General features: G+C 41.6%; 2 long non-coding RNA genes across 3 annotated transcripts; both read left to right on the top strand.

Moving 5' to 3' along the window:
* The first annotated feature begins 355 nt into the window (after positions 1 to 355).
* Positions 356 to 8320, top strand: LOC105747672 (uncharacterized). 2 transcript variants are annotated; one of them, XR_009186208.1, is made up of 3 exons: positions 356 to 401; positions 1006 to 1044; positions 6896 to 8320. It is a non-coding gene; the product is annotated as an uncharacterized lncRNA (long non-coding RNA). The 2 variants fall into 2 exon arrangements; XR_009186207.2 differs by having other exon boundaries at positions 394 to 487.
* Positions 8321 to 17626: 9306 nt separating this feature from the next.
* Positions 17627 to 21796, top strand: LOC131278766 (uncharacterized). The gene is made up of 3 exons (XR_009186206.1): positions 17627 to 18462; positions 19115 to 19174; positions 21757 to 21796. It is a non-coding gene; the product is annotated as an uncharacterized lncRNA (long non-coding RNA).
* Positions 21797 to 27331: the final 5535 nt, after the last annotated feature.

The following is a 27331-nucleotide window of genomic DNA, read 5'->3' as shown; positions in this document are numbered from 1 at the left end:
AAACATACAAAAAACATGAGGTTCCATATACCCCACTCCCCACCCCCACCCCACCATGTCTGTAAATTGTATTTTTTTAAAGATACACACATCACAAAAAAAATGTTACATTGAGAAATATAAGAGCGAGGAGCGTGTTAAAGGGCCAAGGCCCTTCGTGGCTAACCGCGCCGGGCGCTAAACTTGCTTTCCCCACTGGAGGGGCCGCCCACGCGGCGCTGCCTGGGGCTGGCTGCGCGCCTCCTTCTGGGGGGCGGCTGGCCGCGGCGGCAAGGTGGCGTCGCGGAACCCGGAGCGGGTTAGTGCGGCCGCGCGCCGAGCGCGCGGCCCCGCCCTACCGGGTGCGCGTGCGCGCCGGGCCCGCGGCGCCCCGGCCAGGCTGGGAGAAGGCCGAGTCTGGGGTAGGGCCGGGTTCGCGGAGGCGGCTTTTCAGCGGGACCGCGGGGAAGGGGTCCGGCAGTGGGAACAGGCAGGCGCGAAGTGGGAGGTGCGTGGGGAGGTGGGAAGGGAGCACGGGCCCTGGAGGGTGGGCAGCAGGGGGGCGGGGAGGGCGCGGGCCCTGCGGGCTTGTTCTTCGTGCACCCACCGGGCTTCCCGGCCTGGGGGTAGAGGAATAAAAAAATGTTCTGTATTCCCCTCACCCCACTGTATTCCCCTCACCCCACTCCTCCCGCACCAACAACCTCCCTCATCATTGTGGCACACTCATCGCACACCGCCAACACATTTTGGGGCACTGCTGCGCCACATAGATAATAGTTTACCCTGTAGTTCACCCTCTCTCCCAGTCCATCCAGTAGGTTATGGCAGGATATAAAATCTAGCATCTGACCCTGCCATATCATTCAGAACAACTCCAAGTCCTGAAAATGCCCCCACATCACATCTCTTCTTTCATCTCCCTGCCCTCAGCAACTACTGTGGCCACTTTCTCCACATCAATAAGTTGGCAGTTCTTCCAATCAAATATCCTCTCAACCTATTTTTGTTCCCATTTTCCCCCAGGAAGAATTAGTCGACCAGGAAGAATTAGCAGTTATCTAGGTGAGTCCCTCTTTCTAACATCATTTTTCCAGAATTACATTTATTTCATTAAAATATCCTTGGGGTGCAGATGTGGCTGAAGCAGTTGCGTGCCTGGCTCCCACATGCGTTCACGCGGGTGCCTCCTAAAGGAGAGAAAGGGAGCAGACAACTACCGTGAACAGTGAGCAGACCGAGGAGAGGCCACGGGGGACGGGGACGTGGAATATCCTCCTGTATTTACAAGTAACAGTCCCCCGAAGGCAACAAAACGTGCTTCTTAATAATACAAAAACAAATCTTTATGATATTAGATTAGGTAAAAATAAATCTTCTTGTAGCTGAATTTCATTTTTAAGAACCTGACCATGAATTTGAGACTAAACTTCCACTTGAAAGACCTCCAAGAAAAAACTCATGAATCAAATGAAGGAAAATAGCTATTCAAAGGAACGTCTTTTTGTGCTTGTTTTGCCTCCGTTTCTGCCATGCAGATTGCTCGAGTCTTGCTACCCACATCTAAGAGATGAGGTGAGTGGACAGGGTGCAGCTCGGTGCTGAGCGTGCTTCACACATATGAGGCCCTGGGTTCAACCCCCACCTCCTAGGAAAAAAAAAAAGAGATGAGGTGAAACTTGAGCCGCAAGCTGGCTGGGGCACGGCCACGAGTAAGATCCAGCTGTGCCATCACCCAGTACTTCCCATCGGGTGAATGGGACCCAAGAAGGTCCCTCTCCTGTGAAACAGCCCAGGCTCCTAACCATTCTGCAGTGTCTCTATCAAACACTTGGGTTCTTTATTTCCTAGGTCATTTGTAAAGATCTCCTGTGCCCTCCACATATAATTCTGCAGGGTTGTCAAGTAACAGGGGATTCAGACTCAAACCAGTGCCCCCACCCCTTCTTTTTTTGAGACCCCGGAGGCGGGGATTGAGCCTCAGACCTTGAACAACCACCCCACCCCCCCCACCCCCCAGCCACAGGGGCTCTTCTGAGTTGTTTCCCTCATTGCTTTGCTCCTTTTGTTCTTGGAGGCACCGGGGCCTGAATCCCACCTTCCAGGTGGGAAGCAGGCGCGCCACCGTTTGCGCCACCTCCTCCCCCCAGGGCCCTTTTGCCCGGCGTGCCCCACACCTGAACAAAATCACCAAAGGAATCGTACTTTAACAGCGCGGCCGGAGGGGCCTTCCACCAGCCGTGATCCAGACGGAACGCCCACGCGGGGCGCCAGCCGGAGTGTCCAGGCTCGGGAGTGTCCAGGCCTCCGCGGGCACGAACGCCCCCGGGCGCTGGCCAGTGTGCCCCGGGCCGGCCGGGGAGGGAGCCAGCTGCGGCACCAACCCGGCTCCGGCGAAGGCTCAGCGCTCAGGTCAGCCCCCGCCCCGCGGCCAGGGAGGCTTTCAGTTCCACAGGGAGTGTTAGGAGCAGGGCTCGGTAAATCGTAGGGTCGCAGCACCGCGGCGGCAGGGCGGGCGGCGCCACGAGGCCGGCAGCGCCGGGAAGCCCCCCCGCCGCGCACGCTCCGGGCCTCCCGCGGGGCTGGCGGGGCGCGCGGGGCCGCGGGGCGGCGGGGGCGGCGGGGGCGCGGGGGCAGCGGGGCGCGTGGGCTGGCGGGGTGCGGGGCTGGCAGGGGCAGCAGGGCGCGAGGGGCGGCAGGGAGCCTGGCAACGCCTACTCAGCCCGTGCCGTCCCCAACCTCGAGCGCCCTTAGAATCAGTTTTCGGTTTTGGTACTTTACATCATCTAATGATTCTTTCAAGTAGTGCTCATGGGTTGAAATAAATCTGCGTTTATAGGCCTTACACTTTTTTTTTTTTTCCTAATTGAGAATTTTAGGATCAAAATTACATTCCCTTAGCAGATGGAAGCCATTGCTCTATTGGATTCCCGGAAACATTGTTGCTGCCTTATTTTGGTTCCTTTCTATTTTATTGTTATTTTTTTTTATCAGAAAGTTATATCCATTTACAGTTTGAGAGTAGGTCGAAATCGTGGTTCCTTTCTAGAGCTGGCCAAAAGTCCTGTTGTAGTCGTCATTCATTTTCACCGTAACCAAAATTTCTTATAAGGGTAAAGCAGGTGGTTGCTCCTGTCCACAAGGCACATTATTTTATTGGTTCTGTTAATTATGACATGATAAAAAGTCCTAGACTGTAGGTAAAAATTGAAAAGGTTTGATCAAGGTGAAATTCAACTTCCATCACCAATTATATTCTGTGAAAATATTCCTCCTAACAAAATATGGAAGCAAGTATTATTAACTGCAAGAGTTTTATTATGCTTAACAATTATAATTAAGACTATCACAGAAGAATAAAATTATCAAAAAAGTTTTTCATGATAATATATGGAATGAATATAAACCTAACAAGAAAGTACCCTTGTCTTAACCTGACTTGTATATTCCTACTATGTTCAATAGTCTCCTGTTTTAATATAATAGTACATATAATGCAGGGATCATATTTTTTCTCCAGTTTGGAGAAATTATCTTACTATTAAAGTACTGCCCCCAGTGCATTCTCTTTTCTCTTCTTCTAAAACATTTAGTAGTTGGCCACTAGAAACCTAGCTCAGTCCCTTAAAACTATAAATCATGCTTACTCTTCTTTGGCACTGCATTCTGGAACATTGACCAGATCTTCCAGCTCACTGTCTTATGCTTCAAATTTTCTTCCTCTTTGCTATTTCATTAATATTGTCTAAATATTTTTTTTCGTATTTTGACCTTTTTAACATCTCGGACTCCTACTTTTTTTTTTTTTAGTTAACTGGGCTGGGGATTGATAACCTCATATGTGGGAAGCCAGTGCTCAACCACTAATCTACACCAGCTCCCCAGAGGTTTTTTTTCCCTCTTCCATTTGTTTGCTTTTTGTTACTGTTTTAGGAGGTACTGGGGATCCAGCCTGGGCAGGCGCTCAAGCACTTGAGCCACATCCGCTCCCCCTAATTCGTTCTTTTTCATAATAGGCATTTCTCCTTTTATAGATGTCTTATCTCTCATTTCTTTGGCTATGTCAGGTAAACATCTTTCAAAATCCCCATTTTTCTGTACTGGCTACGTGTTTTCGGTGTTAGCTCTTGTCCTTCTGATTGGCAGCCGCCCTTTGGGGTGCTGGTTTTCCTTGGATGTTGTGCTTGCGTTTCTTGACTGGAAAGTCCTGCCAGTGACTCCAAGTCCTCTATTTACCTGCTACCTCAAAAGAAAAAAAGAAAAAAGAAAGAAAGAAAATTGGTGCACTGATGGCCTTCATCTACTAAATTATTTTTATTTTTAATTTTCAAATTTACTTTTGAGGTACTGGGGCTGGGGTTTAAACCTGGGACCTCATATGTAGGAAGCCAGCACTCAACCACTGAGCCACATTGGCTCCCCGAATTATTTTTAATCAATTTTATTGATACATATTCATAAAGCATACAATCTATCCAAAATGTATAGTCAGTGGTATTTCTTGTGATCACAGAGTTGTGCGTTCATCACTTCAATCAATATTAGAGCGTTTTCATTATTCCAATAATAATAATAAACAAAAAACAGACAAACCAAAAAACTCTACCCCTTAATCTCTCTTTCCATCCCCTGCCGTACATAGCTGCTATTCTGTTTCCATCTCTCTAATTTATTTGTATTTATATTTTGTATAGATGGAGTCAAACAATTTGTAGTACCTTTTTTTTCTTTTTACCCTTAATGGAAGATTTTTAATAGATTACTACACACTATTTTATTTCTTTATTCCCCCTTATTGTTTACGCTCGCTGTCTGCTTCTGTGTCTCTTCGCTGTGTGCTCTTTGTCTCCTCCTCTTCTCTTTAGGAGGCACCAGAACCGAACTTGGCATCTCCCACGTGGGACAGAGGCACTCAGTTGTTGGAGCCATCTTGCTTCCCTGGTTTGTGGTGTCTCTCATTGTCTTTCCTCTTTGTGTCTCATTGTTGCGTCATCTTGTTGCATCAGCTCACTGTGCCTGCCCATCACACCAGCTCGCCTTTTTCAGGAGGCACCGCAAACCAAACCTGGGACTTCCCATGTGGTAGGTGGGAGCCCGATCACTTGAGCCACATCCACTTCCCCTATTAACATTTTGCATCCTTTTTTTTTTTTCTTTTTTACCTTTAATGGAAAATTTTAAGTATATTAGTATACACTATTTCCATAGTTTGCTTGGTTGTATTTTTGTCTAGTAACGTCTTTTTTTTTTTTTAAGATTTATTTATTTTTTATTTATTTCTCTCCCCTCCCACTCCCCACCCCGGTTGTCTGTTCTCTGTATCTATTTTGCTGTGTCATCTTCTTTGTCTGCTTCTGTTGTCAGTAGCACAGGAATCTGTGTTTCTTGTTGTTGCGTCATCCTGTTGTGTCAGCTCTCTGTGTGTATGGCACCATTCCTGGGCAGGCTGTACTTTCTTTCATGCTGGGTGGCTCTCCTTTGGGGTGCACTCCTTGTATGTGGGGCTCCCCTACGTGGGGGACACCCCTGCGTGGCAGAGCACTCTGTGCACATCAGCACTGCACGTGGACCAGCTCCACATGGGTCAAGGAGGCCCAGGGTTTGAGCCGAGGACCTCCCATGTGGTAGATGGATGCCCTAAACACTGGGGAAAGTCCACTGCCTCTATTAACATCTTGTAATATTAATATATATTCTGTTTCAAGGAAAAATAGTGATATATACGCAATGTTAACCCATACTCCTATTTCACATGAGGTTTTGCTATGCAACACAGTCCTGTGTTACTTTTTTTAGCTTTCTTTCTAGTAATATGACCTTAGACTTTCTCTTTCAACCACTATCATACCCATATTAACACCGCTAGTTACACAAATGCTATGATGTGCTTTCACCATTTCTGTGCATTTCCAAAGATTTACAAAAAACCTTTTTAGCAATTCTGTGCAGATTAAACCTCAACTTTCATTCTCTAACCTCATTCTCTTTTCTGGTGACCTATATTCTAATTATTAACTCCATGAGTTTGCAATCATTACCTGGGTTGTTGAATAGCAGGATGGGACATTCAGTGGGGTGTGGGGTGCCAGGGGGCAGTGCAATGGCATGGGACTCCCAAGGTGCCTGGCTGCTGGGGGAGAGGGGGCCACTGCCGCTGCCTCATTGGCCACCCTCAGCCTGCGAGTGAGCAGACAGCTGCCTCTCCAGGCTCAGGGAGGAGGGAGCCTCAGGGCTCGGACCACCCATGGAGCTTCTCGCAGCTTTTCAACTGTCATCTCCTACAGCATTCTGGGTGATGGGTCTAAACCTGTGGTCATCCTGTCTTTGAATTCTTCAAAATTTTATGTCCATTGAGGGTGACCTTTCTCATTTTCCAGCTATGATACCCATTTATAGTTTTAAAGTATCTTTTGTCATTTCTATGAATTTTTGTCAGAGAGGGCACTGCAGTATGTGCTCTGAAAGCCACTCTTATTCTGTTTAAGTGTGCACATCTATGAGAAGTGTTAGGTAGTGCTTGGGGGTGGGGTAAGAATGGTTGTACAAGTTTTGGAATCAGGGAGATCTGGAATTAAATCTCAGCTCTAAAATGTCTTTTTTTTTAAGATTTATTTTCATTTATTTATTTCTCTCTCCATCGCATTGTTTGCGCTCGCTGTCTGCTCTCTGTGTCTATTCACTGTGTACTTGTCTTCTTAGGAGGTATGGGGAACAGAACCTGGGACCTCTGGTGTGTTTGGTGGTCGCCCAACTTCTTGAGCCACATATGCATCCCTAAAATGTCTTCTTTAAGGCCTTTGTTTAATATCAATCAAACTTACCTTCCCTATCTGTAAATGAGGAAAATAGTGTTTATTATTTCTTCTTTAATTATTAAATCGAAAAGTTTGTAAGGTAGTTTTCTCTTTCTTTTCAGCCACAGGAACCTGCACACTGGGCTGGTTGATTCCTGCCCTGTCAAGTCTCCATGATGCTGGGTCCCAAGGGAGGCGAAGGATTCGTGGTCAAGCTCCGTGGCTTGCCCTGGCCTTGCTCTATTGAGGATGTGCAGAATTTCCTCTCCAACTGTAAAATTCAAGATGGAGCGTCAGGCTTTCATTTCATCTGCACCAGGGAAGGCAGATGGAGTGGTGAGGCTTTTGTTGAACTCACATCAGAAGATCATACCAAGTGGCCCTGAAAAAAGGACGGAGAAACCAGAGGACACAGATATACTGACATATTCAAGTCTTAAACAGAACCAAAATGGGTGCTGAAGTACAGTGCCGCATTTAGTACTAGTTAAGACAGTTCAAGTTGATACAGCTTATTTTCTAGGAAAACCCTTCTTTTGTCTATGCAAGGAACAGTAAGTGGTTATTTTTTTATTTTTTAAAAAAAATTTATGTATTTTTAAAGATACATAGATTACACAAAATATTTTTTACAGAAGTCTGTACTTTATGCAGTTACAGTTACTATGCTATCATAACTGAAATGTCAGTTGTGCTGTTGGGAGACTGATATTTAATTGATTCCTTCTCTGATGTGGGAGTCCACTCTAGCAGGCTCCTTCAAGCATTCTGTCAACCCTGGATGTTGACTTGCCACCTGTTAGCTATAACTTGGATATTTAAATTTCTTAGTGCTTTGAGACTGTGTATTTTTTTGTATAAAGAAAGCAATTTTTTATTCAATATACTTCTCCTAAGATTGAAAAAAAAACCCCAAAATCCTGGGAAAGCAAGGATTGCCTCTGTAATATAGCGCTGTCACATTTTATGGAATTTAAATCAGGATTCACTCAAATTTAAAATAATAGGAATAAATATTTGAAAGTTGTAGGTAGTTCTCTTAATCTTTTAAAAATTGTCAGGAATCAGAATTTCAAAAAACTCTTGAATAGTAAAATGGGGACTATGTTGTTACTATATTTGGTCCCTTTAACTAGCACTCAAAACTTCAGTTCATTGCTTGCCTGTATCCTGTAAATGTTTAGTATGGCTTTGACAATTCTGTGACTGATCTGATGACTTGTGTTTCTATTTACTACTCAGTGTTGTTATAATTCAGAATCTTTTAAAGGTATCCATTGTTATGATTTGTTGAAAGAAAATATTTCTCTTTCAATAAAATTCTTATTTATTATGAAAACTAAAAAATAATTGAGAATCATTTTTGAAAACTGAGCTCACCCAAGTATTCATTTAGTAGTGATGTTAATGATGATTTTGTAAAATGTGAAAATTGATAACTCTGGAATAGATTTTGATTTTTAATAAAATTTGATTTTGTGTATGGTGCTGTTAAAATGATAGTCAACTGGGAAATGCTGGGGAAATAAAAAGCAGATTAAAACAAATTTCTTTAGAACATTTGTAGATTTATGTTCTTTGAGGGTGCAGCCTCTCTACTTCGTTCTGGTACTTTTCTTCTATGGAAGCACTACCAAACAGGTTGGAATCTTACAGTAGTATATTTACATACCTCCATATCATTGTATACATCATTCATATCTCACCATTATTTTACATTTTTTTCTTCTGATGAAGATTATAATTGTTCTATTTAATAATTTCACTAAAGTTGCTTTTAAAAATTTTGCCATTATATTTGGAAACTGAAATTTAAAATACAGTGAAATTTATAATCACTCAAATAAGATGAACTACATAGGTATAAACCTAAGGTGTAAACAAAACAAACCTTAGGTGTAAACAAAACAATCATACCCCAGGACTTTTATGCTGAAAACTACAAAACAGTGATTGAAAGATATCATAGTAAAGATGTCAATTTTCTTCAAACTGATATACAGTTTAATACTGTTCTCATAAGTCTGGCAAGAGATTTTGTAGCCATCAACAAGATTATTCTGAAGTTTATATGAAACACAAAGAAATTAGAATAGCTAAAATAATTTTGAAAAAAGAATAAAGTAGGAAGAATCACTTTACTCAATTTCAAGACTTATTACATAGTTATAATAATAAAAACTGTGATTTTGGCAAAGGGAGAGATATATTGATCAATGGACAGAATAGAGAACCCAGAAACAACCCCCATAAAAAAAGTGCAAACGCATGGAAGGATAGGATTTTATCATGGTGCTGGAGCAATTGGTTATCCAGAGGCAAAACAAACGAGAACAGCAACCCCAAAGTGTCAACTTAAACCTTATTATACCTTATTCAAGAAATAACAAAATGGATCAAAGACTGAAATGTAAACTGTAAAACTGAAAAGTTTGGAAAAAATCTAGGAGAAAATCTTTGGAACCTAGAACTTGGTGAGCAGTTTGTAGAAATGACACCAAAAGCTTAAGTCATAAAAGAAAAACTAAATAAGTTTGACTTTGTCAAAATAAAAAACTTTTGCTCTGTGAAGGACCCTATTAAGAAGATGAATAGAGAAGCTACTGATGGGGAAAAACAGGTGTATGTCAAATATCTGACAATAGACTCATATCTAGAATATATTAATAATTCTTAAAACTTAACAGTAAAAATCCAATTAGAAAATGTGCAAAAGACACGAACAGACATTTCACCAAAGAGGATATAAAGATGTCAAATAAGCATGTGAAAAGATGTTCAACATCATTAGCCATTAGAGAAATGCAAATTAAGACCACAGGAGTTATCATTACATACCTATTAGCATAGCTAAAAAAACAACAGTGACAACACGAAATGCTGGGAAGGATGTGAAGAAACTGGATTTCATATGTTGCTGGTAAGAATGTAAAATAGTACAACCACTCTGGAAAATTGGTGTTTCTTAAACAACAAAACATGAAATTACCATGTGAATTACCATGTGACTTAAACAACAAAACATGAAATTACCATATGCATTTACCCCAGAGAAATGAAAACTCAAGTCCTCCCCAAAACCTGTATTTGATTGTTCCTGGCAGCTTTGACTGTAATAGCTAAAAACTGGAAACAACCAAAATCCATTCAAGAGGTGAAAGGTTAAACAAACTGGTATATCCATACCATGGAATCCTACCCAACAATAAAAAGAAATGAACTATTGATACATGCAACAACTTGGAAGGATTTCAAGGGCATTATGCTGAGTGAAAAACAGCCAATTTCAAGCAGTCACATAATGTGTGAGTCCATTTGTTTAACATTCTCAAAATGACAAAATTAGAGCTGGAGAACAGAAGAGTGAATGCCAGGGATTAGGGAGGGTGGAGGGTGGGTGTGACCAAAAAGGGGACCCAAGGGAGATCTTTGTGGTGATGGAAGAGTTCTGGATCTGGATTGTAGTGTTAACAGAAATCTATACATGCGGTAAAATGACACAGAACTATACACATACTTTATACCAGTGTCAGTTTCCTGGTTTCAATAATGTACTCCAGTTAGGAAAATTGTAAACTATGGGGAAGTGGGTCCTGAAAGACCAATAACTGAGACTCAGTACCCCTCCCAGAGATGGCTCCCTTGTCTGTTTGCTTGTTGTCTGCTCGTTGTCTGTTTTTGTTTTTTGTTTTCCCCTTTAGGAGGCACTGGGAACTGAACCTGGGACCCCCAATTGGGAGGTGGGTACTCAACTGCTTGAGTCACATCTACTCCCCCTCAGTATATATTTTTAAAAGTAGTTTTATCCACACACCATACAATCCACCCAAAATGTACAATCAATGGCTTTCAGTATAATCACAGTTGTGCTTTCATCACCACAATCAATTTTAGAACACTGTCATAGCTCCAAAAAGAAGAAATTCTCACCCCTAATTCTCTCCTATTATTGACACTTAGCATTGGTGTGGTACCTTTGTTACAATTGATGGAGGAATATTAAATATCACTGTTAACTCTAGTCCATAGTTTGCATTAGGTGTATCTTTTTCCGTATACCACCCTATATTAACACCTTATAATTTGTTCCAGTTCATCTAAAATTCAATATTAAGTGCTGCCTTCACATCTGGTAGAACCAGGAGGGCCTGGAAAGACCTAACCTAACTCTGTTCCTGTGGATAAGATCCTAGCCAAGCAACTCTCCTTATCACAAGACCAGTCACGGCGTCTGCTTATCCCCAGTAATGGGCTTCAGTCCTCTGGCAGTCCAGGGAATTTTCCCAACAAAACAATTACACATCCAGCAGGAACCAAACAGAGCCTGGCCCCCACAGCCCCTTCTTGCTCACTTTGCTCCCTAGTGCATCCCCCAGGTAGCCCTATGTAGAACCTGATATTCTCTTGCCCAGTCTGTGTATATATGGCCCAATAAGCTGCCACTGATGGCGTCTGTCCAGTGGGAGGTGTCATGTATTCTGCCTTCCCTATAACCTAAGGCAGGAAGCCATACCTCACCTAAAGAGTGAAGGGAGGTGAAGGACACAACTGGGTAAGGGTATGAAGGACCTCTGGGTACAAGCTCTGTAACTCCCTGTGAATCTATAATTATTTAAAAAATAAGTTAAATCTATCATTTAAACTATTTGGAAAAGAGGAGCATATACAGTGTTTGCTAGAGCTAGCTTGTCCTGACAGGCCTGTATTGATTCCTGTAATTAATTTCAGGAATTTTGTTGGTTGCTAACCAGCCATTATTAAAATGTTAATGAGGGCATATGGGAATCTCTTCTATTTTTTCAAGGTAATATTTTGTGTGATCTATGTATCTTTTAAAAATAAATTAAAAATCTACTAAAAATGTTAATGATATAAATTTACCATGGAATAAATTATATTTAGAAACATTTTTACAAAATAAAATGAAATAGCAAGATGCAAAAACATATACAAAAACCGAAAACCCTGATGACATTTGATTGGATTAAAACAGTCTTTTCATTTAGGAAAGTGGTATGTATTTCTATTCATTCAAGACTTTCCCATCCCCCACCCCCCCATGTAGCACAGTCCAGCTTATAATTTTCTTTGGAGGTTTAAAAAAATTTTAATGCTAACTAATGTATATGTTTGATGCTACTGTGAATGAGAATTTATATTCTGGCTTTTCTTAAAGTAGAAGAAATGATAGATGTTATATTGGTCATCTCTCAATAATACTATGTTTGATTAATTGTTTTATGATATTTTCCATCAGAAAGATACTTTGTTTCCCTTTGAAATTAGGGGTGATCCTTGACATTTTGAGAATAACTTATTCCCCAATAAATTTTACTCTGATACTTTACGCTTGTATCAATTATACTTTCCTCAATCAATTATTACATTGGAGATTGCAAAATGGTGTTTTCTCATTTTGTCATTCCTTTTGCATACATTAGCTGGTGTTCTTTCAAGAAGAGGTGTTCTTTATTTTCTTTCTCATGTGTATCACTATAGACATGGATTTTAAGAATTCATTTATATTCAATATGTTACAATCAAATGTAGTCTTCATTTTTAAAAAGTCTGTTATTTTATGTAATTGTTTTAAATATCTCCTCTACATAAATTGAGAAACACATGGAACAATATTATAATTATTGCTTCAACCATCAAAATCAATTTAGAAAACTTGAAAGGAAAGTCTGTTGTACTTAATCATATTTTTACTCCTTTTTTCCCTTCTTTTTTGAACTTCCTTTTGCTTTCAAAAACTTCCTTTAGTTATTTTTTTAGGTTAGGTCTTCTGGTGACAAAGTCTCTTGGTTTACCTTTGTCTAAGAATTTATTAAATTTCCATTTATTCTTTTTTTTCTCTCTATTTTATTCTTTAATGAATTGTTTTTTTCTTGATGCTTTCAATAATTTTTTTCTTTATTTCATTTTCAGTGATGTGTTCTTTCTTCACTATGATATGTGTTGGCATGGATTTCTTTAGGTTTTTCCTGTCTGGGGTTCAGGCTGTAGACTTATGCCTTTTGTCAAATTTGAGAATTTTTCAGCCATTATTTTGCCAAATGATTTTTTAACTCTACCTTTTTCTCGTTTTGGACTCCAATGATGTAAATGCTATTATTTTTCCACATTGTCCTAGTAATTTTTTCAGTCTACTCTCTTGTCAGATTGGGCAATTTCTACTGTTCTGTCTTCAAGTTCACTGGTTTTTTCAGCTGTCCTCTCTATTCTACTGTTGAAACCACCACTGAGTATTTTATTGCACTTGTATTTCTTTCAGTTCTAAAATTACCATTTGTTTCTTCTTTATATCTTCTCTTTCTTTATCAAGACTTAATTGTTCATAATTATTCATTGAAGCATTTTATGATAGTTGCTTTAAAATCCTTGTCAGATAATTCCAACCTCTGGTTCATCCCACTGTTGGTGTCAGCCTTGATTGCATTTCTCATTCAAGTTGTGGTTTTCCTCGTTCTTGGCATGATGGGTGATTTTTTTATTGTATCCTGGGTATTATGTTACCAGACTTTGGCTCTTATTTAAATCTTTGTTACACAAGACCCCCTCTGATGCAGCATAGGCCAGAGAGAGGGGTGCTGGTAGGGGTGAAAGTTGGGGTTCTCCTCTTAGCGTCCATCGACAGCAGGACAATAAATATTCCTCAGTCAGACAGGGCAGGAGTGTGGGTCCAGGCTCTTCCCTGAGGACACCACATGGATGGGAGAGGGAGAGGGGCCTAGTCGCTCCTCCAAAGTCATCTACACTGACATTTTAGAGCAGGTGCGGGGCTTATTGCTGGAAGCTCATGAAAATCCTAGCTTCACACTCAGCCTTTCTTGACACAGTTGGAGGAGGGAGCTAGCTATAATTATGTAAAAGGATGGAAGGCTAAGCTCCCCACTGGGTGGAGGTAGGTCTGCAGCTTTTATTATTATTATTACTACTACTACTATTGTGTATAGTTGAATATATCAGTTATTGTCTAAATGTTTTCTGTCTTACTATGTTGACCTTTTCCTTGTCCTCTGTTTAGAGAACTATGATTTTTGTTGGGGGTGGTCTTATCTGTACCTGTCAGTGTTTCCAGATTGCCTGCTTCTTCAGGCCCCAGTTTGGGATATATGATGCAAAAAGAAAATGCTTGGAACTCACTGCTATGTTTTTCCTGTTTTTTATTTGAAACAGGGCAATTTTATTGATGCATATTATTTCCTGGGGTTTTCAGGTCCCTGGCCATCTGCCTTCTTATCCCTGACTTTCAGTCTTATTGTATATAATGTCCATGACTATTAGCTTAGTTAGAGGAATAGGAGAAGTGTGTCTACTTAATTTCCTATACTTTCTACTTAATGCTCAAATTTTGTCCAGTGGGAGCCCCTTCAAATTGGGTCTGATGTCTTATTTATTTATTTAATCTTCCCTTGCCCCCCCCAATTGTCTGCTCCCTGTGTCCATTTGCTGCGTGATCTTCTGTGTCCAATTCCATTCTTGTCAGTGGCATGGGGAATCTGTGTCTCTTTTTGTTGCATCATCTTGCTGTGTCAGCTCTCCGTGTGTGTGGCGCCATTCCTGGCAGGCTGAACTTTCTTTTGCGCTGGGCGACTCTCCTTATAGGGCACACTCCTTGCACATGGGGCTCCCCTACTTGGGGCACACCCCTGTATGGCATGGCACTCTCTGTGTGTATCAGCACTGCGCGTGGGCCAGCTCCACACCGGTCGAGGAGGCCCTGGGTTTGAACTGTGGACCTCCCATGTGGTAGGCAGACGCTCTATCTGTTGAGCCAAGTCCGCTTCCAGGTCTGATGCCCTTTTGATGTGACATTGTTATTCTTTTTTGCACTTCCCTGTACTTTGTCAAATCACAATGTCTCAGGCTCACCTTCTACTTTCTTTGTCCCCCTGGACAAGATAAAGGAATGTCACAAAAGACAAAGCAGGGTGGTGATGGTAGCACAACACTGTGAATATAATTAGCAGCATTAAATTATATATTTGAAAGTGGTTAAAAGGGGAGATTTTAGGTTGTATATAAGTTACTAGAATAAAAATAAAATAACCCAAAAAAACCATAGGACTGTACAACACCAACAGTGAACCCTAATGTAAACTATGGACTATGGATAATACTACAATTATAATATTCTTTTAGCAATTATAACAAAGCTTCCACACTAATGCAATATGTCAATAATGGGAGGGAAGTATATGGGAACTTGGTATTTTCTCCATGATTTTTCTGTAAACCTACAACTTCTCTAATAAAAATTTTATTAAAAAAATAAAGCAGTGGTAGCAGAGTGAGGACTGTTTGGAATTTAAAAAGGGTAAAATGCTAAGTAAACCAAGTACAATGTATAATTCTTTTTTTTTTAATGTATAATTCTTGACTTGATCCTGTTTTTTTTTTTTTTAAACAACTTCAAAAATCTTAATAAAAGTGTTATAATAGACATTCTTGGGATAACTGGGGAAATTTGAGCAGGAACTTGATAGACTTTTTTTTTAAATTTCTGTTAAATTTTATAGGTGTGATAATGGTATTGTGATTATGAAGGAATATGTCCTTAATTGTAAAAGATTCATGATGACATATTTAGGGCTGAAGTGTCATCATGTCTGCAATTTGTTGACCAAGATTGGTTTTCTCTTGAACAGGCTGCTGGCCTTGCTCCTTGCATGCCCCTACAGTCTCCCTCCTCCAACCTGACTACTTTGAAATTTATCTTGCAACTGAAGGACTGCAGAGAAAAACAACTCAGACTGCAGGGGAAAAAGGAGGGGAAAGACAAGTTCAGATACTAGCTATTCCAAGCTATCAGCCTTGGCCCTTCCTTCCCCCTCTTCCCTTCCTCTGTCCCAGCTCTTACAGATGACAGGTGGCCTAATTACTGCAGAGTAAAACAAACTAACCAAGTGCTCCTAACTCCAATCTCATTAAACTACTGCCAATGTCAAAGATCAAACCTCTACCATCCTCCAAACCACACGCAGCTCTTGAAAAGCTTGCTGTCCTTTTTATCAATGGAGTTGAGGTCTACTCTCTCTCCCCTTCCTTGGTAGCTATGAATAAAGTCGTCCTTGCCTGTTTCCCACAGTGCAGTACAGCTTTTTTTTTTTTTAATATTTCTTTCAAATGGCTCAGCACAAATAAAAATTAGTACATACAAATAAAGAAAACATGTCAAAATATTAACAACTGGTGACTCTAGGTAAGGTATGAATACATCTATTGCTCATTGAATTCTATTGCATTTCTATTTGAAATGTTTGTAAGAAAATGCCAGGTTTTGTTTGACCAAGAAAAAGATAGTTGTTTACTGAAACATGCTATGTAACACTTATGCCCTTCAAATCGCGTTTTTTTGTGAAATGTTAAAAGGTTGTATACAGTCCTTTTAAGATTGACAAGGCTGTGTGAAAATTTTCTTATAAAACAGACTAAGTAAACTACAGGAGTGTGTGTGATAAGCTCATGTGTCAACTTGGTCAGGTGATGGTGTCCCATTGTTTGGTCAGGGCAAGCACTGGTCTGCCTTGTTACTGTGAGGATATTTCATGGACTTAAATAATCAGTAAGATGATTGCATCTATGGCTGATTAGATCTACAATCAACTGAGATAGCTTTCAATGAGGAGAGAAGTTTGAGCCAATCAGTTGGTGGCCTGAAAAGAAGAGGTAATGGGAAGCGGATGTGGCTCAGGCGATGGGACTCCAGTCTACCATACAGGAGGTGCAGGGTTCGATCCCAGGTGCCTTCTGGTGAAGGTGATCCGGCTGGAGTGGCAAGCTGGCCCAAGAAGAGAACTGACTTGCATGGTATGCTAGCCTGTGCAAGAGTGCTGGCCTATGCAGGAGTGCTGACGCAGCAAGATGATGCAACAAAAACAGACACAGAGGAGAGACAGTAAGGGATGCAGCAGACCAGGGAGCTGATTTGGCATAGGAGAATGAGCACCTCTTTCCTACTCCGGAAGGTCCCAGAATTGGTTCTCAGTGTCACCTAAAGAAAAAACAAGCAGACACAGAAAAACACATAGTAAATGCACACAGAAAGCAGAGAGCCAGCATAAAAACAATGAGGGGGCTAGAAAAAAAATGTATAAATATTAAAAAAGGAGATGTGATGATTTCAGCAGCCAGAAGAGAGAATTTCCATTTCTATTTCCGCCAGCCTGGGAAATTCATTGAAAAACTTTCATCAGAGTTCCCAGCCTGCCCTACAGAATTGTGCAACCCACAGTCACTTGAGACAATTCATATAAAACCCTAATATTTACACATATTACCTGTTGGTTCTGTCTCCCTAGAAAACTCTAATACAAGGAACAATCCTTTCAGTTGGTGTGCATGAGACACTATACTAGCTTTACAATATTTTATCAACTCCATTACTTCTGCTACCCCACCAGCCCTGTGCGCTTTACTGCCAGGAGCAAAGCCCTGCTGTCACCGCGCTGTTCCTCCTTCCAGCTCCTTCCGCTTATAGAGTCCGAATAAGGCATTCCACGTGGGGTCGCGCCCGCCCCCTGCCGCCTCCCTGCCGCCCCCTGCCGCCCCCTGCCGCTTCCCTGCCGCCCCCTGCCGCCCCCCCCCTGCCGCCCCCCGCCGCTTCCCTGCCGGCCCCCGCCGCCCCCTGCCGGCCCCTGCGGGCTCCTGGCAGTCCCTGCAGCACGCCGCACCGCGCGGAGCCCAGGGCGCCAATCAGCCGCTGGGGCTGACGGGAAATGGACCTTGGTCCCCGTTGCGCGGGAAACGGGTAAGGCCCCTCTGCGCATGCACCATCTCGCTCGATTTCCCCGCGAGCGCGGGCGCTGGCGCGGGCGGGGTGGCGCATGCGCGGAAGAGCTCGCGGAGGCTGGGGAGGGCCCTGCGGCTGAGCCGGAGCCGGAGTCGGGCTCTCAGGAGAGGCCTCCGCGGGGCGCTCTCGGGCTTCTTTCGGGTGCTCTTCGCTATGCCCTCCGCCCCCTTCCTGAAGGACCCTTCGTGCCTCCGAGAGGTGTCGCGTTGAGCCCTCGCCCACCGGGAGGTCGGGAGAGTCCCTTGCCACAAGTCGAGGGCCGAAGCGCGTTTCCCCGGAGCCCCCAGCCGAAGGGGACGGGCTCCGGTGAGCGCGTCCACGGCGACCTCCCTTCCCGTTTCCTCCTTCCAAACAGCGATTCTACCCAAACTCAGCATTGTGTGCTTCACGGCAGGAACCCAAGGACGGCACTGTCCTGTGTCAGATGTGGCCTCCGTTTCATTATGTGACCATTGTGTTTCTAGGTCCTTGGTGTCCTATCAGAGCGCTACTATCCAAGAGTTCTGGGCCTGATCGGAACCGGCCAGTCTGTGTATCCCCAGAGGTCCGGGTTTATTTGCGTTCTTTGAAAGACTAGCTGAGATCCTGGGGTCAGAGAGCTCCAAGGTTTGGAGCTCTGATGTCTGTTCCGACTCAAATGATTTTGTCGCCTAGGCCCAGGTCCTTGTTCCTGGGAACAAAGCCGCTCTTGTGCGGCAAAGAGGGAACCTTGGGAAATGAAATCCCACCTGGAAGATGGCCCACCCTCAGAGCTTCAGAGCAGAGGCGGAAGAGCCAGAGAAAGCGAAACCTACCTGTGAATGGCTAGAAGCAATTTGCAATCCTTGAGCTCCATCCAGAAGCCACCCCAAACTGTAATAGGAGCTTTGAGCCAGATTTCAGAAGAGACAGGTGAGCTGGGGCCAAGGCAGAGGGGCCGGCCTGCCCAGGAAGTGTTGCTTCATTTGAGGATTTGAGAGGGTGTGGTCTGGAGGTGGAAAAGAAGTGCCACCTACTCTAAGGAAATTCCTCTCAGGCCTCCCTAACTGCCCTGGACTCCTTTCAAACGCCCCACATTTGCAGGTGACAGGGGGCCTGGTTCCATGCCCCTTAGCAGACGGGGCACTGAGAGATGCTGCTTCCATCCTGACTCCTGGGCTCAGAAGGTCGTGGGGGAAGGGCATCCTGGATTGCCAATTTCTGCCTAACATGAAAGATGAGAACTGCTGAGTCCAAGAGGGTGAATGTGCAGTCAGGTTTTCTGGTATAGTTAAGTAAAAAAAACAGTTTCTTTTCTTTTCATTTTTATTTAAAGGTGGTACCAGGGATTGAACCCAGGACCTGGCATATGGGAAGCAGGCGCTCAGCCACTGAACTACATCAAAACTGGTTTCTGTCAAAAGATGGAGAAACTACTACCAACATAGAGAAGGGCCAAAGGACATTTTCCTATGGGAGGGCGTTCTAGTCACCTGGCAGGTGGAGCTTTTTAGGCAAGAGAATCCAGGAGGGGAAAGGCAGGTTAGATTTCTTGTGGTCTCATTCTTTCTTTTTTCTTCCCCAGCTCCCCCCTTCATTGTTCTCTCCATGTTTCCCAGAGCAGCAGAAAATGGACAGATCTCAGGTGAGCTGTTTATTTTATTCCTTACTTTGTTTACTGTGTCTTGTACGAGGTCTTTAAGGTCTGTAGTTGAGAATGGGAATGCAGAAACGGATGGAAGTTAACATCAGGAATAATACACAGAAGGCCATCAATATCAGGACAAAGTGGAATACAGAACTATGTAGGCGCTATGATGTTATAGCTGATTTGTCTGATCTTTTGCAGGGCATAGCAACAATGCAGACATTATCTGTGATGTGATTTGCATTGACCATGGAAAGAAATCATGCTAAGTCCTCATGAGGCATTTAGAGCTCTTGGCATTGAAGTCTAGACAATGTTCCTTTCCTGGTTTTTGTAAAGGTAACATAGACATGCTTTCTAAGTGAGTACCTGAAATCAGCGCAGCCTGCAGCCTGCCGTTGATTCTCAGGGGAAGCATGGCACTGTGTCAGAGGTGAACTCAGCCAATCCAGGTTTCCAGGGGCCAAAACACCTTGGTCCCGTGGACTGCTTTCTGATGGTCCTAATTGAGCCGGGCATAGAATTTAGGATATCTCTGAAAAGAAAGGCTTGTATCACCTTCAGATAATCTCTGTAAATATTATGTATACATGGTGCAGGAGATAGATTTCAAGTTGTGCGTTCTGGCAGATGTTTTCCCATTTCCCTTTGGCATTTTAAACTGCTTCACTTTGTGGATCTGTCTGATGAGGGACACCAGCGCCCTTATTACGGCAAGGTTGTGGATACTTTAGTGCTTGCTTTAATTGAGCTTTCTGTCCAGTTGGTGCTCATGTCCAGTCTCTCCTAGAGTGTTGTCTTGGTTGGTTTCTGGTTTTTTCCTCTCTCTGTGATTATTTCTTTTCAATTCTCTCCACAGAGCTATCTTCCTCTTCTTGCCTTTCTTAATTGCTTCTCCCAAGGTGTCCATTCTTGATCCTCTTTCATCCTTACTCTCCCTGATTCGCCTCTATGGGAAGGCATTATTTGCCGGGCTGCTTGGCTCTTGTCTTTCCCCTACTTTTAGACCCTAAAGGCCACCACTCTGCTGTATATCTCTGTAGGTATCCAAAGGCTCTTTAAACTCCATCGATTCAAATAAAAGTATTATAGCCCCTGACTCTTTCCCTTTATTTCCCATCCAATATGATCACCAACCAGCCTGTCATCCAAGTGAAGAATGGCATTTATCCTAATGGATGTCTTTTACCTGCTACACAGCCAGTCAGTGATCAAGTTTTATTACTTTCAAGTTATTAATCTTTGTTTTTTTGATTGAGTTAAAGGGCACAAGGCCCAGGTGAACAACTTGACAAATTTTTCTTGTACATAGATAGCTGTCACTCAGTTCAAGATATGGGACAGAAAGCTATTTTGTGTTCTCTCCAAGACCTCACTTCCCCCATTGCCACTCAAGGGTAACCATTATTTTGCCCTCTATCGTTATATATTATTTCGTCTGATTTTAAACTTCATATAAATAGAATCATACAATATATATTCTTTTTAAAAAATATATTTTTTCTTTTTTCTTTTTCTCCCCTTTCCTACCCTGCTGTTTTTTGCTGTCTATGTCCATTCGCTGTATGATCTTTTGTATCTGTTTCTCTTTTGGTTTTCTCTTTTTTCTCCTCTAAGATTCACTTGGATTCGATCCTGGGGACCTCTGATATGGAGAGGGGTTCCCTGTCACTTGTGCCACCTCAGTTCCTGGTTTCTCTTGCGCCTCACCTTCATTCTCCTCTTTGTCTCTCTTTTGTTGCATCATCACCTTGCTGCGTGACTCACTTGCGTAGGCGCTGACTCGCTGCACGGGCACTCAGCTTGCTGTGTGGGCACTGGCTCGACAGGCAGGCCTGCTTTTTTTTTTTAAACCAGCCTTGAACCTGGGTCCTCCCATGTGGTAGGCTGAAGCCCAGTCAGTTGAGCCACATCTGCTTCCCAATATATATTCTTTTTGTGTCTGATTCCTTTTATTCAACATTACATCTGTGAGATAGCCATGTTGTTGCATGTTGCAGGAGGTTTTTTCCCCCATCATGTGACGATACCTCAATTTATCCATTCTAGTCTTGATGGACATTTGGACTGTTTGTAATTTGGGTGTTTGCACATGTTCTTTGGTATACATGTGCATTTGATTCTGAGGGGTGTAAATCTGGAAGTAGAATTGATATATATATATATATATATGCTTAGCTTTGATAGATTCCACCAAACATTTTCCAAAGTAATTGTATTATTTGATACAAATGATATAGTCGGCCATATGCGAGAGATCCTGTTGCTCTATAGCCTAGTCAGCACTTGGTTTTGTTGGTGATGCTTTTTTTTTAAAATTTATTTATTTCCTCCCCCCATTGTTTTCATTTGCTGTCTGTTTGCTGTGTCTGTTCATTGTGTGCTCTCTATGTCTCCTCGTTTTCTTTTAGGAGGCACTGGGAACCCAACCTGGGACCTCCCATATGGTAGGCAGGTACTCAACTGCTTGAGCCACATCTGGTCTTAGGCTTTCTCTCTCTCTCTACCCCCTTCCCCTCCCCCTCCACCCCCCCAACTGGTGAGTGTAGTGGTATCTCTCTCTCTTTCTTTTATTTTAGGGAGATACTGGGGATCAAACCCGGGACCTCATACATGGGAAGCAGGTACTCAACCACGTGTGCTACATCTGCTCCCCTCATTTTGTTTTTTTTCATTCTTTTTTAAAAAATTGTATTTCATTTCTTTGTTATCTTCTTTAAAGTTAATAGATCACACAAAATGTTACATTAAAAAACATAAGATGTTCCCATATACCCCACTCCCCACCCCCACCCCCATCATTTTTTTAAATTTTATCTTTTTGAAGATATATAGATCACAAAAAATGCTACATTAAAAAATGTACAAGGTTCCCATATACCGCCCCCACTCCTCCCACATCAACAACCTCTTTCATCATTGTGGCACATTCAGTGCAATTGGTGAATACATTTTAGAGCACTGCTGTACCACATGGATAATAGTTTACATTGTAGTTTACACTCTCCCCCAGTACATTCAGTGGGTTATGGCAGGATATATAATGTCCATTATCTGTCCCTGCAATATCATTTAGGAAAACTCCAAGTCCTGAAAACACCCCCACATTACATCTCTTCTTCCCTCTCCCTGCCCTCAGCAACTACCATGGCCACTTTCTCCATAACAATGTTAAAATTTCTTCCATTACTAGTCACAATAGTTCTATAGTAGAGTATCAGTAAGTCCATTCTAATCCATATTTTATTCCTCCATCCTGTGGCCCCTGGGAGGTGATGTCCAGTCCACCTCTATATTGAGAGGGGGCTTAGATCCCACATGGATGATCGTTGCAGTTCTCCTGCTTGTAGTTGTAGGCACTCTCGTTTCCCTTGTGTGGTTGTTGACCATCTTCACCTCCTTGTTAGCTGACCTGGGTAAGTCCAACAAACCAGAGAGTAGGAGTTGGAACTCTGCTGAGGCTCAGGGCCCAGCTGGCACATGGACAGTCCAGAGATTCAAGTCCCCTGAGTATACACCAATCCCAGCACCAACCGCAGGTTCAATAAGTGACAGAAGAGCTCATTTTGGTTTTGATTTGCATCTTTCTGATGGCTGATAGTATCAAACATGCTTTCATATATTTCCTGGCCATTATTTTATCTTTATCTGATTTTTGATTAAAAAAAAATCTATTCCAGTCTTTTGCCTATTAAAAAAAAATGGTGTTTGTCTCTGCCATATTAACTTGTAGGAGTTCTTTATATGTTCTTTATATGAGTTCTTTGTCAGATAGAGGTATTGGAAATATCTTCTTTGAGTCTGACACTTGTTCTGAATTTTAATGAAGTCCAATTTATTTTTTTATGTGCTCTTAGTCCAGTCTTTACTTCTGTGTGCTCTTTATGTTCTGTTTAAAAAAAACTTTACACCAAATGCAATGAATGTTTCATGATGATGGAGGAGATTATTGTTATGGGGGGAGGAGTGGGGTGAGGACCGTTGGTGGTATATGGGGACCTCATATTTTTTGAATGTAATATTATAAAAATAAATAAAAAAGAAAGGAGAAAAAAAAACTTTACCTATTCCTAACTCAAAAATTCTATTTTCATCTAGAATTTGAATGTTTTAACTTTCACATTTAAGTATGATACATCTTAAAGTATTTTATATACACATCGCATATATACACATATGTGTATGTATACTTAGATACACATATACATATGTACAATATTTTGATATGAGCTATGGCTATCCATTTCCTCCAGGACCATTTTTGAAAGACATTCCTTTCAAATTTGCAGTGGTGTCTTTGTTGAAAATCAGGTAGCCATCTACTTGTGGGTCTCTTTTAGGATTCTCAGTTCTATTGCATTTGTCTCTTTGTCTAGCATTGTGCCAATATTTCCAGCCCCTGTTACTGTAGCTTTATAACATAAATAATATGTGTAACATATTGAATGATTAAAAAAAGTATGTGTCCAGTACATTTAATTGAGAAATGTATGTTTTTATTCAACTGTTTTCTTTTTCAAGTTATTGTCTATATTTTCAATTATTAAATGTACAAATATATTGAAAAAGGAAAAGCATTTGCAGGGAACTGATATGGCTCAAGTAATGAGACCTGCTTCCCATATGGGAGGTCCTGGTTTGGTTCCCAGTGCCTCCTAAGAAAAACAAACAAATGATAAAACCAAGCAAACGTGGAAAAAAAACCACTTCAGCTCAGGGGAGCTGAAGTGGCTCAGTGGTTGAGCACCGGTTTCCCAAGTGCAAGGTTCCGGGGTCAATCCCTAGCCCCTGGGTACTTCAAAAAAAAAAAAAAAAAGGGAAAAAGAAAGAGGTAATTGCAGTAGTTCAGATGATGCAAGGTGATGACGGTGGCTGGAGGGCAGAGAGAAGCCTGGAATGTTAGCAGAGCCAGGTCCACTGTAGGCCCAGCTCAAGTGTTCTTTTCACTCCCCTTCACATAATACCTTCAGAACCATAATTACTGGCACTGCAGTCTTAGACCTGCCCTTCTGCCTTCTCCTTCCCCTTCCATTTGACGTCAACATCTGAACTAGGTCAGAGGAAAAAAATTATGATTTTTTGAGACTTTGTCCATATCCCAAATTCTCTGCAGGATGTAAAGAAGTAGGCAAACTAAATTTATGCAAATGCCATTATTTTTTTCTTGAGATATAATTCACATATCCAAGTATTTACCCTTTTAAAGTGTACAATTCAGTGACTTTATTATATTCACAGCTATGTACAACCATCACCACTATTTAATCCCAGAACATTTCATCACGCCAAAAAGCCAACCCAGTGTTACCACCACCACCATCCACTACCAAAACTTAGTGAATGTAATTAATATCACTGAAATGTATACTTAAAATGAGAAATGTTAATCCTGTGTATATGTTACCACAATAAAAATTAAAGGAAAGAAGCCCCATATCCATTCATAGCCATTAACCATGCCCCTGTCTCTAGCTCCTGGCAACCACTAATCTACTTTGTCTCTATGGATTTGCCTATTCTGGGCGATTCAAATAAATGCAATCATACCAAAAAAAGTGTTCATATCTGTGGATGTAAGTTCCCCACCTTTGTTTTTCAAGATAGCTTTGGCCTGGGGGAGTGGATGTCGCTCAGTGATTGAGCACCTGCCTCCCACACATGAGGTCCCAGGTTCAATCCCCAGTACCTCCTGAAAGTAAAAAGTAAAACAACAGCAGCAACAAAAAGATTGCTTTGGCTATTTTAAGTTCTTTGTCTTTCTACATAAACTTTATGATCATCTTATAAATTTCTCCCCCAAAAACTTGCTGGAATTTGGTATTGCATTGAAAACCAAATTGATCTATAGATAGTATAGGTCATATTAATATTGACCTTTCAATTTATGAACATGGTATTTCTCTCTATTAGGTCTTTAATTTTTCTCAGCAAGGTTTGATAATTTTTCATGTGGAGTCCTTGTACTTCTTTTGTTCTATTTATTAATAGGTACTTGAAAACTTTTTCCCTATTTGTGTGTTGCTTGTATGTAGAAATGTGGTTGATTTTTTTTGTATATTGACCTTGTATTCGGTGACTTTACCATTTATTAATTTTATTATTTTATCTGTAGAATATTTTGTATTTTCTACTTATAGAAATTGCTTCCTTTCTAGTCCTTAAACTTTTATTTTTTTTTCTTTCCTTCTTGCAGTGCCTAGGAGTTTTAATATACCATGAACTAGAAGTAGTACATCCTTGTTTTCTTCCCAGTCTCAAGGGAAACTTTTCAATATTTTATCATTATGTGTGATTTTTGCTGTAAGATTTTTGGTGCATATTTTTTGGGAAGTTTCATTATTTTCCTAGTTTGCAAGGAGTTTTCATCATCCAAGGGATGCTGAATTACTTATTATTAAGATGAATATATAGTTTTCTCCTTTATTCTTTTAATGGATTAAATAATATTGACATATTAATTGAGGTAATTCTACTAATTTTTCTTTTTAGATTTATTTTATTTGTTTCTCTCCCATTCTCCCTCACCCCCCATTGTCTGCATTCTGTATCCATTCACTGTGTGTTCTTCTGTGTTCACTTGTATTCTTGTCAGGTGGCTTTGGGAATCTGTATCTCTTTTTGTTGTGTCATCATCTTACTGCATCAGCTCTCCGTGTGTGTGGTGCCATCCCTGGGTGGGCTGCGTTTTCCATGCAGGGTGGCTCTCCTTGTGGGGCGCAGTCCTTGAGTGTGGACACCCCTACACGGGGGTCACCTCTGTGTGACACGGCACTCCTTGTGCGTGGCAGCACTGCTCATGGGCCAGCTCACCACACGGGCCAGGAGGCCCTGGAAATCAAACCCTGGACCTCTTATATGGTAGGCGGACGTTCTATCAGTTGAGCCACATCCGCTTCCCTCTATTAATGTTTTGATTTTCAAGTGTTAAACCAATCTTATTTTCCAGGAAAAAAATCCAACTTGATTTTTGATGTTTTAAAAAAAATGTAATTCATGATTATTGGTTTAGAATTTTTGTCTTTATTCATGAGATAAAGTGTAATTTTCCTTTCCTATGTTTTTGTCAGATTTTATATTTATTTTATACTAACCTTGGAATACATCTTAAGTGTTTTCTCTTTCTCTATTCTCTGGAAGCATTTGTGTAAGACCAATGTTATTTATTTTTTAATTGCTCATAAAATTTCACCAGTGATCTCATCTGGGTCTGGATTTTCTTTGTGGAAAGTTTTAAAATTATCGATTGCATTTCTTTATATTAGGGAAATTATCCTTTAGAATATGATATAAGTTCAGTTCCTTCTCAGCTCATCTTTTCTCATCCCCAGGTGTGGGAGCAGGTGCTCTTTGTTCCAGGGAAAGCTTGGGAAAAAGCAATGCTGTCCTTCAGTATACCTGCCTACACCTCCAGGCCAAAGCCATGGCTGTACACATGACAGTTCAAAAATAACCCCATTGGCACCCAGGATTTCTGTTTGCTTTGCTCTCTTTCTTTACATTTCTCTGGATTGCACTTGTGCTAATTTAGCATCTTGATAGGAACTAAAAGTAGTAGTCCTGTCCTACTCTTAATATTTTAGTCAAGGGCAGCAGTGACTTCCATGTCGCTAAATGCTAAATCCAGTGGTGAATTCTCAGGCTTCGTCTTGCTTGACCAGTTAGCTGCATTTGACATTGTTGATCACTTTTTTTCCTTCCGATTTAACTTTCTTCATTTGGCTTCCAGAATACAACATTTTTAAAATTTTCCTTCTCTAATTGCTTGCTCCTTTTCCTTTGCTGGCTCCTTCTTTTCTTCCTACCTCTTGATGTTGGAGAGTCCCAAAGCTCAGCCCTTGCTCCTCATCCTTTCTCTATCTGTGACCTACCCTTTGGTGTTCTTGTTGATTCTCATAAGTATTTCTGTGGCCCAATGACTCCTCATACTCTTTTAGTTTCCTAGGCTGCTTAAGCAAATACCATGAAATTATTTGGCTTAAACAATGGGAATTTATTTGCTTAAAGTTTTGAGGCTAAAAAAAAGTCCAGATCAAGACATCATCAAGGTGTTGCTTTCTTCCCAAAGACTGGCTGCCGGTATTCCTTGGCTCCTCTGCAACATGGCGAAGCACATGGCTGCATGTGCTGGTCTCTCCCTTCTTTTCTGGGTTTCAT

Source organism: Dasypus novemcinctus, chromosome 6 (genome assembly GCF_030445035.2).
Source record: "Dasypus novemcinctus isolate mDasNov1 chromosome 6, mDasNov1.1.hap2, whole genome shotgun sequence".
In the NCBI taxonomy this organism is placed as follows: Eukaryota; Metazoa; Chordata; class Mammalia; order Cingulata; family Dasypodidae; genus Dasypus; species Dasypus novemcinctus.
The sequence above is the reverse complement of the archived record's forward strand: the minus strand, read 5'-3'. Positions and strand labels throughout refer to the sequence as shown.